Raw genomic sequence first — 12,533 nt, 5'->3', positions numbered from 1 at the left:
ACTGCTGGAGTCGGTCTGGGTGCAGCGAAAAAGATCATGCTTTTCCAGTCACTTTCCCCTAACACCTTAAAAGCTTCGTGAACCAAATACCTCATCCTGTCTCCTTGCTCAGGCAGCCAGCAAGAATCCAGCGTCAATCAAGCAGCGCTCTTACCTCTACAAATGCCCAGGAAGACACAGTGACTGAATTCTGGGTGCTAACCATCAGCCCTGCTTCTGTCCTTTTACCAACACTTTCCCTCTGGCCCAGCTACTAAGTGTATCTTTTTATAGCGTATTTTCATGAGTCACCTCAAATCCTTCATGGACTGGGGCCATGAGGACCCTTTATACCTCTGTGAGGATGCCACAGTTTCCAAAGTAGGTTTGTAAGACACAAAATAATACCTGTGGTGTTACAGATTGGAAAAAAACAAAACAAAACTGAGTCTCAGAAAGGACCTGGGGCTCAAGGGCAGCCCGGGGGTCAATGGCAGGGCAGGGACTCAAAGCTGGGGTGGCTCCTAGCCCCACCCAGGCCTCCAGGCCACCTTGGCCTCCCGCACCATTAACCACGGAGCATGGAGCCTGAGACGGACATTCAAATCCCCTGGACGCTGAGGTCCTCTCTCTCTGGCCTCTCTGAGCCCCACTCCCAGGGCCTGGGTCTCGCTGACCAGTGGCCAGTTCCAGAGACTTTATACCCATCTCCCAAGACCTTCCTCTCCCAGTCACCCCTGCCTAGTTGCATCATTCAGGGTGTTCCCAGGCCACGTCACATGAACTTCTCCTCCCCAGCACCATGGAACATATACAGGGGTGATGGCGATCACTCTCTTTCTGTCCCCCTCAGATGGCAGACACCCCGCAAGTCGGCCTTGTCTACAGCCGCATCACCAGCCTCAGCACAGACCATGTCATGCAGCATGAGTTAGACAGGGATTAGCTCTGAGCATGGCTGAATTCAGGAGCAGATGACGATTCCAGCGCCTGCAAGTGTGTGAAGGAGAGAAGGGGACTGTGGACACAGTGCCCAGAGCACCAGCTCCAGGGATGCGAGGGGAACCGGGCCAATGTTCAGTGACAAACACCAGAGGGACTCGTCTCAGTTAGGTGGAACAGACTGTCCAGGCGGTATTTCTCCCCTATGGACAGGAAACCAAAGCTCCAAGAAGTCAAGGCATTACAGAAGGCCACACACACACTGCTGAGTGACAGCACGAGCACAAACCCAGGTCAATCCTAGCTAACTCGCTTTCTCTTAGCAGGGAAGGCTCGGTCTGGGCTCTGCTTCGAGCTCCACTTCCAGGCCCCGCTTAGGGGGGAGAGAAGGGAGCAAGAGGGGGAGAGAAGAGAAGCCTGCGTCTCAAGCCGTGAGCACCCTGAGCTGTGATGTCCATGGAGGGCCCTGGTGCCAAGAGGGTCCCAGTCATGGCACCTGCTCCAGTTCCCACACAACCCCCTTAAGCACAGGCATCGAATTTTGTTCCCACTTTGCAGATGAGGAAACTGAGGCCCCGGAAGTTTCAGTGACTTGCTAACATGGCCACTAATGAGGCCGGTGCCCTGGGCTTTCGCTGCTGTCCCTGAGACTGCACTCCAGCAGGGTTTCCGTAAGAAGGCTGAGACCGTCTGCCCCACAAGGAAGACAGACCTGGAGCAGCACGTGAAAAGGAAGGGGCGTGGGCTCTGGCGTCCACACCGCGCTCCACTTGCTCTGTCTTCTGATGAAGGTGGCCAGGCGCTCCCAGCCCGACTTCACTTGGACACGGCCACATCACCCTCGACTCTCAGTGCTCTCCTCGGGGACTCAGACGGACAGGTGCGCGTCAGGCATGCAGCAGCCATCAGCAGACCTGGGCCTCCCTCCCTTTCCCTGCCCCCTCCATCCCACCCCGGCCTCCCCCCCCCCCCCCCCCGAGTCTGGGGGAGGAGCGGCGGCCCAGCGCGGCTCCGAGCTACCTGAGAGCACAGGTGGTGAGTCAGGCCCGAGATAACACTGAGCACACCCGGGGGAGCCAGGCCCGCCCGTGAGCTGTAACCACTTCAACAAAAGCACGCCTCCCACCCTGGAGAACCAGGCCCGGGATGCCCCTGAGATGCTGGAGGGTTTATTAGCTCAGCGCCTGCAATTAGAGGTCCCTGGAACGACATCCAGGTACAAATCACAGGACTGGTTTCGGGGCCAATTACTCCTGAGCCCAGACTTTCCCCCGGCACCTCCTGACAGGCATCACTCATCTCTCAGCCGGAGGGGGGAGCCTCCCAGTTACCAGCACACGTGGTATGCTCCAGCATGCCCACACATCCCCAGGTGAACCGACCTGGAGAACTCTGCCAAACAGCCTGAGAACTCCACATGAGAACTTCAGCTAGAGCTGCAGACTGCAGGCACACCACGGTCCAGGCTGGCAGGGTCCCGGAGACCCAGAGATGAGAAAGACCCGGCACATAGCCCCTCCGTGACTGGCCACTGTCCCCACTAATACCAAGGCCTCCACTTTTTGTCCAGCTGCATCAAATCCTAGCAAGTGCCAGAACATTCAGCGCTGTTTCCCACCTCCCAGCTGGGGATCCTGCTGCCCGTGTCCAGATTCCCATCCTCTCCGCATCTGAGCCCCCAGCAAATGTGCCCATCTTTCCAGACTCAGCCAGAGCACCCCTTCCGAGCCCTCTGACCAGGCCCTCACCAGAAAGTGCTGACTCCACCCTCCTGTGCGTCCTCACTGCATATCCTGCTTATCCGAACCGGACTACATTTATTGGTTTCAGCATCCGTTCCCCCTCCCACACCCCCCACAACGGGAACTCCCAGAGGGCAGAGCTGAGGCTGACCCAACGCTGGACCTGCAGTTCTTCAAATGCCTCAAATCCCAGAGGGGCTGAAACACACACGACAGGAGAGGAGCACCTTTCCCTCCAGGGGCCTGGGGCGAGGCCCAGAATGCCCACTGCTGTTCCCCCTCAAAGGCAGCAATTACGCAAGCGCAGCAGCCAGTCAAGGCACCCATTCTCTGCTACAGCCTCGACCATCCCCAAGCCGTAGTTCAAAAACCTAATTTGTTTTGGCTCTTAATGATGGGGCTATTTAGGGTGTTCTTAATTATGAAAACTATTATTCTAATTGACCATGGGAAAAAAGCCTCGGTCTGGGGGCAACCTAAATACTTTATAATAATGGAATAAGGGGATTCTGAAGTAAATTATGGTACATCCCAATGATGGAATGTGAGTCTTTAAAAGGCTTTCAGACCTAGCATAATTCTCAGGACAAATTAAAAACACAGGGTACGTAACCACACACGCTGTGCTCTCAGGTAGGCAGGTACGTCATTTTCTGAACGTCTACTACGAGGCAGGCACTCTGCCCAGCACTCCTGTCATCCTGCTCTCTCTACCTTCAATCGCCCCCAAAGGTAGAAATTATCCCCAAACTACACACGCAGGAACTGAGGCCAAAAGAAATAAAAAGTTTATTCAAGGTCAGGTGGCTGGTCTGTGACACCATGAAGCCCAGGTTCTTTCTACCTTATATAAGCTAATTTTTAAAAGGCTGGAAGGAACAACTCTCGACATGTTACTAGGGGCAATGGAGTTATGTATGGGATATACGTTCTTTATTTCTCTCTATACTGGCAGATGTTCTACAACGATCATATTACTTATGATGGTCATATTACTTATGATGGTCGGACCAAAATTATCTTTAAAAAATGTATCAACAACTTGACCACAAGAAAAAACACCCTGCCTTCCCTTGCATTCTTCCCTCAGATTTAGCCACAACAAACCCTTTCCCAGCCCCCGGCCCCAAGGCACAGCTGGACCCTGCTATTCCACCAGAGAGGTGTTTGACACAAAAGAGTTACATGTGTCTGAGAGTCTTTCTATTTCCAGGGGATTTAGGAAAGCTTTAGAACAAGATCTGAGCTGACACAGGAATCTGAATGAAACTCATCCCGCCTAATTGTGGGCCTCCAAGTCAGGGAACCACACAAGTGGATCCCCTTATAGTTGAGGCCTCCAGGAAGAAGTCCCCAAGCGTGGTTTTAAACTGGTGCCCAGACTGAGGGACCATCAATGTGCCAACATGTGAGGACCCATTTCCTCCCCCTTGAATCCCACTGAAATATGAAGCGGCCTGGCCCAAGCCTGAGCTGGGCAGTTCACCCCTGGGTTCACACACAATGATCCTGGGACAGTCACTGCCCCTCTCCTGGGCTCAACTGATCAGGGGGTTGGATGGGTTTTCGAGCCTCTTAAACAGCAGAACCCTTTTCCAAATGTGATCGTACGCCTCCCATCGATACGCAAAATGTAAAAACGTGGGATGCTCTGCCACAGAGGGCGCCCTCCATTTCCAACTCCCTGAGAGGCCCAGGAAGCTGCTATGCAGGATAGAGGCGTCTGAGGGGCACGGGCTGGAGACCAGTGAGACTGGGTGACCTTAAGCCCTATTTTCTAAGCTGCCTCTCTTTCAGGTGCTTTCCCAGAAGCACGGGCCTGCAACTCCACACCCCACCAGCTGACACGGTAAGCATGACCAGTAACCAGAGCATGACCTTGAAAGACCTGCTATGGGCAGCTGGCCACCCGAGCACTGTCAGAAGGCGTTCCCATGGACCTGGGAGAGTCAGATCCCATGCAGAGACGTATCAAAGAAATGTGCTACTTTGCTAGACCTGTTGTTTTTAACAATAGAGTATTATTTTTCTGCCTCTCAAAGCCATAAAAATAACTTAATATCAATACACAGTCCAGCAAAAGTACACTGAGAAGTCACACTGCTGGAAGGGATAAACCCCTTCCAGAAAACAGTCTGGTAATATGTATCAAGAGGTTTAAAAATGTTCACTCAGGGGACTTCCCTTGCGTCCAGTGGTTAAGACTCCATGCTTCCACTGCAGAGAGCGCGAATTCAATCCCTGATCAGGAAACTAAGATCCTGAATGCTCCATGGCAAGGCCAAACCAAAAGGGGAAAAAAAAAAAAAAATATATATATATATATATATATATATATATATATATTCACTTGCTTTGACCCAATCATTAAGAAATCTATCTAAGGAGATTAGAGGAAAATGTCAACATAAAGCTATTCCCAAGAGCACTACTTTAACTTGGTAAAAGAGAAGCAGAGAGAAAACTCAGTAGCAATGTACCCAAATGCTAACAGCTGCCTTTGAGTAGAGAAACTGCAGAAGACCTTTTGTTTAACTTCTGAACTTTTCCCATTTTTAAAAGTGGGAAAGTTTTACTTCTGTTATCAGAAACAAACCTCTACAACGCCCACAACTTTCAAAATATCGTAAATAGGAACCAAACCCCCACGGCTGTAGCCTACCATCCTGACTTTAGACAGCCACTCCCATCCCAATGGGGTTTCATTAACAGGCCTGTCAAAGCACCGTGGTGCCTCCTTGCCAAGAGACACACGCCCCACCCCTGAGTTACCAGAAAGTGCAAAAAACACACCATCCAAGGGCCTGGATTATTACAACAGGAGCGGGGCAAGGTAAGACTTTGGTTTAGACAAGAGATGGCTCCAGCAAGTGCCACTCAGACCTTACTGCGCTTCTGAAGGATGGAAGGACTAACGCTTGAGTTGTCCCTTGCACACTGGGGCTGCAAGATAGGAAATGACAACTCCTGCCCTCGCTGGTGCCTGTCTGGGGCCTCCAAGGGCAGGTCAGAGCAGACTATCCCAATTGGGGTTCAGAAAGTCACACAGTATCCAGGGGGTGGGCCCTGGTGACCAACAGTTGCTCCATGGACAACCTCCTCCACCAGCACCAAGAACCCGCTGCCCCTTCTTTGGCCAGGAGCAAACTGACCACCCACAGGTCATCAGAGGGCTGAGCCCTGGTTCCCAGGCCTACCCTGAGGCCAGAATGTGGGAGCCGAGGAAGCAATGGCAGGCACAATGGCCAGCAACAAGAGCTTACTATGTATTACCGGGCACAGTGCTGGCTAAGTATCTTCTAACTGTTCTCACTTAATCTTTACAATCCTGGACAGGGTATTATCTCTGTTTTATAAATGAGAAAACTCAGGCAAACGACAAGCAAGTTGCCTGAGAAGTCACAGGTACGTGCTGTGCTGTGTTCAGTAGCTCAGTTGCATCCGACTCTGTGACCCCATAGACTGTAGCCCACAAGGCTCCTCCATCCATGGGGATTCTCCAGGCAAGAATACTGGACTGGGTTGCCATGCCCTCCTCCAGGGAATCTTCTCAACCCAGGGATCAATCCCAGGTCTCTCGTATTGCAGGTGGATTCTTTACCATCTGAGCCACCAGGGAAGCCTAAGAATACTGGAGTGGGTAGCTGATCCCTTCTCCAGGGGAACTTCCCAACTCAGGAATCGAACTGGGCCTCCTGCATTGCAGGAGGATTCTTTACCAGCTGAGCTACGTGGGAAACCCAGTCACAGGTTTCTCAAATCAGTCTGCAGAGGGAGAAGTTGACGTGGGCAAATCAGCCTGCCAGATGTGTCTGCTCAGCCTACTACAGTTTGTAAATTTTACAGATTGAGTCAATGTTTTAAAATTAGGATAAATCAATCAATCCAGATTTCCAGCTTTTCTTGAAAACCAGAAAACCTGGCAACGTTTGCAGGCCTGACCCAGATTCATTATCCAGCCAGCGACAACAAGCTGCACCACTGTGGTGGCCGCTACCGCTCTCAAGGCTACCACAGTTACCATGACTCCCCAGCAAATCTTTTCTGTAAAGGGTCAGAAGGTACCTATTGTTGACTTGGCAGAACATAGGGTGTCTGTTGCAACTACTCAACTCTGCAGTGTGAAAACAGTAACGGGCCACGTGTAAACTAACTCATGTGGTTGTGTCCCAATAAAACTTTATTTACAAACACAGGCTGTGGGCTGACTTGGCCTGTGAGCTATGGTTTGCCAGCCACACTGTGCTCTCACTGTCCGGATAGTTGAGAAGCACTTCTTGGAACCCGTTTCTCTATTAAAAACTGGGAGAGTGCTTACGGCTCTGGCGAGCCTCCCCCGTGGCACGCCTGTGCTCTGCAGACACGTCGGTCTTCGCTCAACACCTGAGGATGAAACACAGCGCCTGAGAGCACAACAGGCGGCATGTGGACCGGGCGGGAGAGCCCAGCTGCCTCCCAGAGCCACACCTTTCCTGCGTCGGGCAATCAGGCCCGGCCCACCTCTCCTCTCTGCACTCCCCAGTGACTCTCTTATCTGTTCCCACGGCTTCAATAACCCCAGGCACATCGATCATCCAGATCTCTCTTCAGATACCCTGCCCGCATCACTGGTCCAGCCATCAGCAACCCCAGGGACAGCCCAGAACCGATCAGGCTGTTTCATGCGCCCCACCCCCCCGCCACCCAGAGTGTCCACTCCACCTGTCCATTCACTCCTCTCTTAATTCCCTGTGAAATCTTTCCTATACACACTCCTGCCCTGCAGGGAGAAGTGGCCACATCTAACCGCCAATGTCCATGTGACATCTGAGTGCAATTACCTACTTGCCCCCTCCACCGGGGCATGGGCTCCTTACAGGCAAGGATTACGGTTAGGAAAAGATTTTTCAAAGGAGACACAGAACACTGACTATAAATGAAAAGATACATTTCACTGTGTTAAAATCAAGAACGGTTGTTCAACAAAATGTGCCTTAAAGAAAACAGAAAGTTACAAGCTGGAAAAAGATATGTGCAATAAGCACAAAGGATTAAAATCAAGCATACATAAGAAAACTCTTACAAATCAATTTAAAAAAAAAATGCCAAGAACCCCACAGGAAAATTGGCAGAAGATATAAAATTTACAGAAACACACATGCCAATAAACTTATGTAGAGATGCTTGACATTAGGGTTTGGTGACATAGAAACCGTGATTCCAAAGATCCCATTTTATATCCATTCCATTGGCAAAAAAAAAATCAGCCTTTATCAAGTGTTGGCAAGAGTGTGGAGCAAGTGTGGAAGTGTACAAGGGCAAACTCATACAACCACTTCAGAAAGAGTCTGGCAACAGCTATGGAAATTGAATATTTATTTACCCAATGATCCAGCAAAACACCACCCCTCAGTTCACACCCAAGAAAACCTCCTGAGTAGGTGCAACAGGGAACATGTATAGAAGTGTTCAGAACAGCCCTCTCTCAGCAGCAAAAACCTGGAAACGACCAAGCGCCCATCAATGGAAGATCAGATGCAGAAACTGGTTTGTTCACACCATGGACTATTATTCAATTTTCAAGACAAATGAACCAAGTGACATGCAATACTATGGACAAATTGTAGCAATATTTTTTAGGTTCCTTAGGAATAACCAGGAACCATAAAATAGATAAAAATGAAAGCAAGGGGATAATGGATATCTCAGGATGGGAACGGGAAGAAAGATCAAAAACTGGGTATGTAAGAAAGATGTATTCTGTCTCAAGATCCTGGCTTTTGTTGTGGATGGATGAAATGCAGGAACTTACAACACTCATTAAAAAAAACTTAGGAAACAAATAAAAGTAGGCCATGTGTGAAATGGGTGATCAGAGTGGAGCAATCCAGTTCTCTGTTTATCTGAGATGAATATTAAAACAAACCCACAGAGGTGACTGTTTAATTCACCTCCGAGTGCTGACCACAAACCCTAGCATACAACTTCCGGGGCACACACGGAATGAATGAGGGACGCTTCGTCTGTGGCCCCATTCCTGCTGTCTCAGGTACCTCCAACATGTCTAAAGTCAAACTCACCTTCCCTGCTTCTCTCCCTTTCCTCCTGGATTCCCTGGCTCTGGGCTGCCCCGCCTCCAGCTTCTCCCCACAGCCCAGCAGCTGCCCAGCCTTGCTCTCTCACTGCCTCAGCCCCCACTGTGAGCACCGGGCTGGGACCTTTCAGCCTCTCACCTGGATGAGCACACTCTCCCACCTGGCTTCTCCAACTGTCTCTCCTCCTCACCCACCTCGGAGACAGGGGCAAGGCGGAGCTTCCTGGAGTACAGTCCTGCCCCCCTCTCTCTTCCACACCTCCCTTTGAGGTCTAGAAACAATGTTCACATTCCGTGGCTCGCGGTGAAAGTCCATCAGCCAGGTCCCTCCCTATCAACACTATCTGCGGCACACCTCTCTTCAGTACCCCTCTTCCGTCTACACTTCCCCCTCCCCGACTCCTTCCAGAGAGTGATGACCCACTACCCCATATACATCTGGTTTCCCCAACTCTGTGCTTCAACTTTACCTGGAACCCCACCCACTTGGCCAACCAGTTAAAACACCTCCGGGATGCCGCGACGTGCCCTCTTGCAAGAAAATCCCCTCTCATCAGCTTCTACAGCACTGCATCGGTCCTCCACAGCTCTCTCTGGCCATTGAACACGCCCGGGAACAGCCAGAGCACAAACTTCCCTGTCTACCTCCCTCTACTAGAAGCTGGTGTGATGTAAGGAAACAGTCACAAGGAGAATGACCCAATCCAATCCATTCCACGCTTTCTAGCCAGGGTGCTCATTTAACAAGGCCCTTCCTGGAATTCTCCTGCTAAAATCCCCCAAGTCTTGGCATGACACATAAAAGCCCCCACACTCAGCGCTCTGCCTACCTTTCAAGGCTTCTCGGCCTGTACCCATCTGGTTGCCCCAGCCACACTGAAGCCACACTTACAGTGACCCAGACATGCCGGGTCTCTTCACAACTTTGCATTTACTGACTCCTCTGCCAGGCTTTGTCCCCTACTTCCTGGGTCCTACTCCTTCTTCACAATTCACTTTGGCTCTCATGTTCTGGAAGTCTTCTAGACCTTCCCTCCTGGGCAAGGGTGGGGTGGGGTGGGCTCTGCCCTGTGATTACCCACTCCTTGATATGTATCACACCGACAACACCTTGTCACTGTCTATGGTTTCTTTATCTTTCCCACCAAACGATGAGCTCCTGGAAGACAGAGTTTTCGTGGCTGGTCACTGCACCCTCAGCACCGAGCAGGGGGCCTGACAAAAATGAAGCACCCAGTAAAGGTTCAAGTGACCAAAGAAATTAAAATTTCCAATGCAGAAATCCTGACTCGTGTCCTTCATCTCATAATGCATGTGTGAAAACAGAAAGTAGCTTCTAAGACTGGTTAAACAGGAGAAGCTGTTGGCAAGAAGCCACCTGAATTTATCTGAGACAGGAGGCAATCAACAATCCATTCCCAAGGCTCACTTTCATCCTGGGGACCTCAAATTTCCCCCTCCCCAGTTTGCACTTTCTCTACTGAAAACCAGATTGGGAAGGCAGCGATGGGAAGTTCCCGTGGCTCTCATCTTTTCTCTGTGGAGAGCTGGCACAAACGGTGCCTTCTTGATGGAAATACCAGATCCTTAGGAGGAATGACTTGTGTAGATTCCCATTTTGATAGAAAACGCAAACAACAAAAACCGGGCAAATCTGAAAGGCTTGCTGACTCAGCGACACAAATTTCAAGGCACCTTTGCCAACAAGGAAGACAACGATCGGGTTTTAAAATGGGAAACAGCAGTTAGTGAAAACGACTGCACAGATGTTGGGTCTGTGTGCTGTGGCTGGGGACTGGAAACCACCAGATTTATTTTCCAACAGCCTGGGCAGAGCAGAAGGTACAATAGTCTCCCTCTGCCCACTCAATAATCAAGGGGCTACTGAGGGGAAGGGGAAAAAAAAAAGCCCTTCCACAGAAAGGCCTGAAAGGATTTTTGTAAGCCAGTTTGCTTTGTGAGCATCTAAGGAATCAACAAATGAGAGAACGTAAAAGTTTGTCAAGGTCGCACACTAAATGAACAAGACGCCTAGCTACAGTTACCCTGATGGTTTAAGTAAAGCCTGATTACCAGAAAGACCGCCTTCCAGAACTCTAGACGAGCTACGATGGCATGCAGAAATATTTCGAGTTTTTAAGCGGCCAAGCGTCTATGCACACACTATTTCCACTGCTACTGGCACTTAGGGAAGAGGAACCAGTGTGGAGGACAGTAGCTGACTTGAGAAAGGGTAGTTTCGGGGGCAAAGGGGGAGGGAAGTCTTGTAAGTCCTCTTCACAGCGTAAGCTACTGGCACCCCGCAGAAGAGAGCCAGGGTTCCAGAGAAGAGGCACTTCCTGGAAGGCGGACCTTACTTGAGAAGAAGAAAGCGGAGTTAGTTAAGTGAACTCCTCAGAAGTACAGCCCCCGACTCCAAGGAGCCGTCCACCGGGAGGCAGACCCCAGCAGGACCCACACCCTCACTAGGGCAGCCCGGTGGCCCTGCCGCCGCGCCTCCGGGTCCTGTGGGAAAGGGTACTCTCCTCCCGACGGGCCAAACTCTCAGGGTCTGCGCCCCTTCCCTTGCCAGCCCTTCGGCTTCCACCTCGGCGTTCCCGCTCCCCACCCGTCCGGTCCTAAAGCTCTGCGGGTGTCTCTCAATCCCCTCAACTCCCGCCCCCGGGGACCTCCACCCGGAGGCCGGTCCCCGCAATCCCCCCGGGACCTCACCCCCGAGCGCCTCTCCAGCCTGGCCCAACCCTCCCTCACGCCCACGCCCGCCCCCTTCCGGTCCCAGCTCGGCTCGGTCTCCCCCGCGTCCCCGGGACCCCAGCCCTAGGCGACGAGCAGGTGGCCCGGCCCGCCCCTCTCACCGAGACTGAAGAGAGCGAGGCAGGCGGGCGGAGGACACCGCCGCGCTCAGACTGCAGCTCCGCTTCGGCCTGGGCACTGGTCCGACTGTAGCTCCCACTCTAACGAAGAGGCAGCCTGAGTGAAACTCGGCGTCGCAGCTTCCTCGGATTCCAGTGCGCGTGCCCAAGACGCTCAGCCTTCTGGGAAACGTAGTTCCGGCGGGGCAGCAGGGGGGCGGGGCCCAGCCCGACGTGCACCTGTTCAGTTCAGTTCAGTTCAGTCGTGTCCGACTCTTGGCGACCCCACGGACTGCAGCGCTCCAGGCTTCCCTGTCCATCACCTGCTCCCGGAGCTTACTCAAACTCATGTCCTTCGAGTCGGTGATGCCATCCAACCATCTCATCCTCTGTCGGCCCCTTCTCCTGTCCTCAATCTTTCCCAGCATCTGTGTCTTTTCCAATGAGTTGGCTCTTCGTATCAGGTGGCCAGAGTATTGGAGCTTCAGCTTTAGCATCAGTCCCTCCAATGAATATCCAGGACTGATTTCCTTTAGGATTGACTGGTTTGATTTCCTTGCTGCCCAAGGGACTCTCAAGAGTCTTCTCCAACACCAGAGTTCAAAAGCATCAATTCTTCAGAGCTCAGCTTTGTTTATAGTCCAATTCTTACATCCATACGTGACTGCTGGAAAAACCGTAGCTTTGACTAGACCGACCTTTGTTGGTAAAGTAATGTCTTTCATTTTTAATATGCTGCCTAGGTTGGTCATAGATTTTCTTCCAAGAAAAAAAAGAGCTTTGTTGAAGGAAATGGCAACCCACTCCAGTATTCTTGCCTGGAGAATCCCAGGGACGGGGGAGCCTGGTGGGCTGCTGTCTATGGGGTCGAACAGAGTTGGACACGACTGAAGTGACTTAGCAGTAGCAACCTACTTGGGTGCCTTCCAGGAGAGCTTCATACCT

At 51.5% G+C, this 12,533-nt stretch overlaps 1 protein-coding gene across 2 annotated transcripts in view; it reads right to left on the bottom strand.

The window, feature by feature from the left end:
* Positions 1-11,728, bottom strand: part of DTX2 (deltex E3 ubiquitin ligase 2) — a 33,752-nt gene extending 22,024 nt beyond the window's left edge. For both annotated transcript variants that reach the window (XM_065924863.1, XM_065924864.1), the window contains exon 1: positions 11,592-11,728. The gene's annotated coding sequence lies outside the window, so the exon portion shown is untranslated. The remainder of the gene's footprint in view (positions 1-11,591) is intronic.
* Between the last annotated feature and the right edge of the window lie 805 nt (positions 11,729-12,533).

This window comes from Muntiacus reevesi, chromosome 2 (genome assembly GCF_963930625.1).
Source record: "Muntiacus reevesi chromosome 2, mMunRee1.1, whole genome shotgun sequence".
Classification (NCBI taxonomy): domain Eukaryota; kingdom Metazoa; phylum Chordata; class Mammalia; order Artiodactyla; family Cervidae; genus Muntiacus; species Muntiacus reevesi.
Note: the sequence above shows the minus strand (reverse complement) of the source record. Positions and strands in the feature narration are given on the sequence as shown.